Below are 6,439 nucleotides of genomic sequence, written 5' to 3'. Positions count from 1 at the left end.
AATTATATGGCTCAGTTTCTTTTCAAATGTTTTTAAAATTATTGATGCTATATTGATTTGTATTATCTGTCACAAGGAAAAAATATCACATGATAATTTTTATCATGGTAATAATGGAATACATAGGTCTATGAAACAAATCTTGAAGATATCAAGCAAATTTCTATGAAAAGAGTGTTTGCATTTAAAGAAGTGATTAAATTGAGGTTAATCATAAACAAAGTAGTTAATAAAATGTAGTTCAGAAACAGTAACTGAGAGATAATTATAATATGAGCTGCATTTGAAAATTGAATGAAAGTTTGTCTTGCTTCTGATATACAAATGGATGGCCAAATATATTTGTCAGCAATTCAGAATTTTATCAGCCTATTTGTCTTGAAAGAGAGAGCTAAGGAAACTGCAAAATAATTTTCCAGTTAATAAAATATTATTTATGTTCCCATAGATATTTCACCTTTCTTATTTATTTTATAATTTTTTTTCATGAACTTATATTTTAAGTACCAGGGCACATGTGCAGGATGTGCAGGTTTGTTACATAGGTAAATATGTGCTGTGGTGGTTTGCTGCACAGATCAACCCATCACCTAGGTATTAAGCCCAGCATCCATTAGCTATTCTTTCTGATGCTCTTCTTCCCTCTGCCCCCAAGACAGGCCCCACTGTGTGTTGTTCCCCACCAGGTGTCCATGTGTTCTCATCATTCAGCTCTCACTTATGAATGAGAACATGCAGTGTTTGGTTTTCTGTTCCTGTGTTAATTTCCTGAGGATAATGGCTTCTGGCTTCATTCGTGTCCCTGCAAAGGACATGATCTCATTCCTTTTTATGGCTGCATAGTATTCTATGATGTATATGTACTACATTTTCTTTATCCAGTCTATCATTGATGGGCATTTGAGTTGATTCTGAAATCAACCAATTGCGGTTGTGAATAGTGCTCAGTGAACATTCATGTGCATGAATCTTTAAAATAGAATTATTTATATTCCTTTGCATATATACCCAGTAATGGAATTGCTGAGTCAAATGGTATTTTTGCTCCTAGATCTTTGAGGAATCGCCACAATATCTTCCACAATGGTTGAACTAATTTACACTCTTACCAACAGTGTAAAAACATTTCCTTTTCTCCACAACCTCGCCAGCATCTGTTGTTTCCTGACCTTTTAATAATCATCATTCTGACTGGCATGAGATGGTATCTCATCGTAGTTATGATTTGCATTTCTCTAATGATCAGTGATGTTGAGCTTTCTTTCATATGTGTCGGCCACATGAATGTCTTCTTTTGAGAAGTGTCTGTTCGTGTCCTTTGCCGACTTTTTAATGGGATTGTTTTTTTCTTGTAAATTTAAGTTCCTTGTAGACTCTAGATATTAGACGTTTATTAGATAGATAGATTGCAAAAATTTTCTCCCATTCTATAGATTGTCTGTTCACTCTGATGATAGTTGCTTTTGCTGTGCAGAAGCTCTTTAGTTTAATTACATCCCATTTGTCAATTTTTGCTTTTGTTGCAGTTGCTTTCAGTGTTTTCATTATTAAATCGCTGCCCATGCCTATGTCCTGAATGGTATTGCCTAGGGTTTCTTCTAGGGTGTTTATGGTTTTAGGTTTTATGTTTAAGTATTTAATCCATCTTGAGTTAACTTTTGTAGAAGGTGTAAGGAAAGGGTCCAGCTTCAATTTTTGCATATTGCTCTCTAGTTCTCCCAGCCCCACTTATTAGATAGGGAATCCTTTCCCCATTGCTTATTTTTCACTCTTCTTTTTAAAAGAACCCTTCAAAAAAGATAGACAATCTTTTAGAAAAAAAATAGATATAGGACTATCAACAGTAAAAAAGTTGGAATGCTAGTTGAGATAATGCCATAAAATTCATGTTTTAGTTATGAGAAAGATATAATATGGATACTATTCTTGCACTAGTCAAACTGGTTAATGAATATTTAGCAATTTTAATTTTAATTTTATTGTTGCAGTAATATACAATATACCAAATATTCATGATTATAAAAGGAGAGTAGAAATTAGCTAATACAGTAATGATTCCTTGACCACATAAGCAAGCTTTGCTCAGAGTTGGGGTTGTAAATTAGGTGACTCAACAAGGAGAAGTTAAATAATTTTTAAGTTTTTTAATTAGGCAAAATAAATTGCACAAAACCTGTCTGATTTCTAAGAATAAAATTTATCTTATTTGTGAGGAAGAGGAAATGGACTGAGATCAGCATAAAACATACTTCTGGGCAGTTGTGAATAATATGACAGGCTGGTTTAGAGCCTAGAAGAGGAGAAATTGAAATATTGTAGGCAAGTAAGTCTAGGGTAAAGCGATGTGGATGAACATATGGGAGAAGGCACTGCCAAAAGCTGTCCATTGGAAAAATTTTTTCTCGCCACTGTCTTTTAAGGTCAGTCTGGGCAATGCGTCTCCCATCTACCATAAGGAGAGATAGAGAATATTCGACAGATTAAAGAAACATTTAGAAGGTGATCGGTAAGGAAAAGAAGAAAAGCAAGTCTAAAAATGCTTTTTGTGTTAGGTGTTACTTGTGCTCACCAATAATGTCTGGCTCGTTTCCAGGCATTTGAGAAACTACACTTTCCAGCATCATTGGAGTTAGGCAGATTTGGGGACTAAATCTGACCAATGGCAGTTGCCATCCATTTTCAGATTGCACCCACATACCCAGATGACCCATCCAGAAACCAAGCCCAAGTCTTTTCCTTCTGTGTAAGCTTGTTGTAGATATGAGCCAAAGAAGGGGCAGTGTCCAACACTGGTGAATTACATGGGAGTCTGGGCTCTCTGCTCAAGCATCTTAACTTCTGATATTGTTCATGCTCACATCTGGACTTACCAATTCTGTGTTATGATGGATTGCTGCCAGCTCTGTGAGGCAATGGATCTATGACAGACCCCAGTTGCTGACGGGCATTTGTAGAACATCAATCAATTGGTATCCCACGGTCAGGTGCCCAATCTCCACCAGGACATGCCATGAGTTGTTTTTCAAAGGTATATTGCATGGCCTTGTTCCAAAACTTCAGGTACATACATGTGATTCCCCATATTGGGCTTTCCAGAAGCTCCAAAGGTCATCTTTACCTACCACCAATACCTCTAATACCATAGAGTCTACCAGGTTGCATGGCCAGACAGTAGAACTGCTTATACCACTGTCTAGACTTGCAACCCAGCCAAGGTTTTCCTGTTCTGGGTCCCCCCAAATCTGACAGCCATTGGTATTATCCAGCATATGGGCCACAGCAGTAATCCCATGTGTAGAATAATGCAATATGCCACCCATATAACTCGGAGATGTTGAACTTTTTTTTTTTTTTTTTTTGTGGTGAGAAGTAAAAGATGTGATCAGTTGTCTTTTATTTGAGAATGAATATCCTGGCATGTCCCCGTTCATAGGAACCCTATAATTTTAATAATGTGAAGGCCCCTGAATCTTTGTAGGGTTTATCTTCCATTCTGTAGAGCACTTGTGTCTTAAGGAGGATTATGATAACAACTTCTTGCCCATCTGGCCCAATTAACATAACAGCATTGATGCAGTAAATCAATGTACTCTTCTGCAAGATGTTCAAATAATTTGGAGGACAGGAGAGTTGACATAGTCCTAGGTCAAAACTGCAAATATATAATATTGCCTATTCTATGTGAACAGGAGCCCTTTCTGACCTTAGCAGAATAGAATACATTCACCATATTAATGGATTTACATCATGTACCTGAGAACATAATGATCTCCTGTAGCAAAATACGACATCCAGCATGGCTGCTGCAATTGGGATTACAATTTCATTGAGTTTGCAGTAGTCTGCTTTCACCTTCCAGAATCCTTCCAGTTTTTGCAAGGGCCAAATGGGTGAATTGATGGAGATTTAATACGGACCAACAACTCTGCATCTTCTAGATTCTTAAGAGAGTGGCACTAATTTTCACCATCCACTTAGGGATGTGATATTGGTTTCGATTTATTATATTTGCTGAATTTGTGTAACAATTTTAAAGACTTATACTTCCCCCTCTTCTATGATTATCTTTATGCCGCAGGCCAAGAACCCAATGTGAGGCTTGTAGCAATTATTTAGTATGTTATTCTCAATTATACTTTCAGGCACCAGGGAAATAAGCACTTAAGAGATCTGAAGAAACAGTGGGCCCAAAAAAGCCAGATGTTTCCCAGGATTCCATTTACTATCTGGTCTCTATATGGCCCCACTCTAGAGGGGGCATAATGATGCTTCAAGTCTTGAGTATGACTGTCATTTCTGACTGTGTCCAACAAACCTTAAATGTTTGGCTGTCCCCCTTTTAATGCATGGCAGTAGGGTGACTAACTCAACTCAGTTTGCTTGGGAGATTTCTAATTTTAAAACAAGAGTCTCATGTTCCGAGATACCCCTCAGTTCTAGGCAAATCTGGATGGCCAATTATTCAAAAAATTATCCAAGTAAATGACTTTTGTGGAAGAAGTGGGAAATGCATTTTTAAGTATATTGCTATAGTATTTCAATTTCCTTCCTGCTGGAGTCTTAGCCTCCTCAGTCAGTGGGTTCTGGGTCTGAAAATTACCTCAGGTCCAACAACTTGGCACTAGATTATGACTCTTAACCAGTGCAGCTGCCTTTGGTCTCCTGGTCATTCATCCTTGATTTCTTCTGACAGCACAAGCTAGAGTACCTTTGTTGTAGTCCCATCTGTTTTGCCCCTAGTGACAATTTGTTTAATAAACTATTTCCATCTCTGTGGCTCAGGCCTCCTGGCTGCTACTCTGACCCTGCCACTTATTACAATACTTGCATTCACTTAGATTTGCAGTTAAGTGGTACCACCTGGCCTTTATTAGGTGTTCAACCCACTGCTATCAGTGAACTTAGTAGTAAGAGCCTCTCCTACCATCAAACCTGGGTTATAGGAGAGAGCCACCGCCGAACTTTTACTGATGTCAAAGCCCCATACCAGCACATTGTTTATGACCTTGGTAATTGGTGTCTTTTATAGGCCTTCCCATAGAACATTACCATCAGGTGGGGCTCCTGGCTTTATAAAGTGTGTTTACTCCGGCATGCCCACTTCCATGTGCTTTTTAATCCTTTTATCTACTGTCTGCAAATATTGTCTATATTTCAACTTCACATAGCATTGGTCGTTGCTTTTTTCGTGCTTCCAGAAGCCATCTTGTATGTACCATCACCTGAAGTCCTTACCAAACCATTAAATCCTGCTTCACAAGAATGCTCCCATATCAATAAACTCTTCCCTGCCCAATTTTATTTTCGGTTCTGCTTGATTAAGTACTCTCAGGAGTCAAACCCACAGGTTCTCCTCCAGTACCTGGCAATACACAATGGCTAGGTCTTGCAGCTTCTTTAAGGTACTAAGCCCTATTAGAACTAGCACATTTTTTGGCTGGGTTATGCTATGAGTTAACCCTAGTGTTAATGCCTAGTGGCCATAACAGGAGGCACCTGTTGTTTTGTGAGGGCGAGGGCTCTTCATTACCTTCAAGTAAGGTGGGTGAGCAGCCCTTATGAAGAAGGGATGGCCCACTTCTGCATTTTTGAAGCTCAGAAGACTCTGGGGTTCAAAATTTCTGGGGACATTCACAACTAGATGTTCTTTTCTCAAGTGTAAGGATCCCATTTTTCCCAGCCATGCCTTGATATTGTCATAACTGACCTGCCTCAGTGGGGCATTTAACCTTATCTGGAGCTCTACTACACCATTCACTCCTGGTCCTCAGCTTCTCTGCCTTCTTGCAGCACAAGAGGTTTTTGTAAGCTATCATAAAGGTGCATTGGATTTCATGCTTGCTGTTCAATTGCTCATCATTTTTCATTATTTTTTTCTTAGGTTGTAATGAGCTTAGCAATAGCCATCTGTTCTTGTTATCATTTTGGTAACTATTTCCCTGTTGCTTCTTGAAGATCTGATACTTCACACCAGCTAGTGTGTACCCTCCCCACCCCCAATAGCATACCTTCATGACTCAGTAATCTAGAGAGTTTTAATAACAGAGCATCCACCCACCTTATGCCCAGAGATGTCTATATTCCACTTACCAGAGACAGGGTCCCCATCTCAGTGTGCTGAAAGTGGTCTGGCTCCTAAACCCTATCTTATCAGCCACTTTCTCAGACCCTTCTTGTTATCAACTTGCATAGGTTGTTTCTTCCAAAAACAGATGCTTAAATAGAATTTGTTATGCAGGCTCTGTATTAAACATTAACACATGTGCAAAGAAGGGGCCTGATCTTATCTGTATTTAAAATGTGGGGTTTTTTTTCTTTTCTCTTCACCCTAATGCCTTCCCTGAAGAAAGAAAACAAGATTTGACAGAGCGGGGAGAGTTGGAAAGCACCAGTCATACTCTGCCACAAATAAATCGTGGGGTGTAGGCCATCTCAAGAA

Source organism: Papio anubis, chromosome 10 (assembly GCF_008728515.1).
Source record: "Papio anubis isolate 15944 chromosome 10, Panubis1.0, whole genome shotgun sequence".
NCBI classification, from domain to species: Eukaryota; Metazoa; Chordata; class Mammalia; order Primates; family Cercopithecidae; genus Papio; species Papio anubis.
This window is presented reverse-complemented; position numbering follows the sequence as displayed.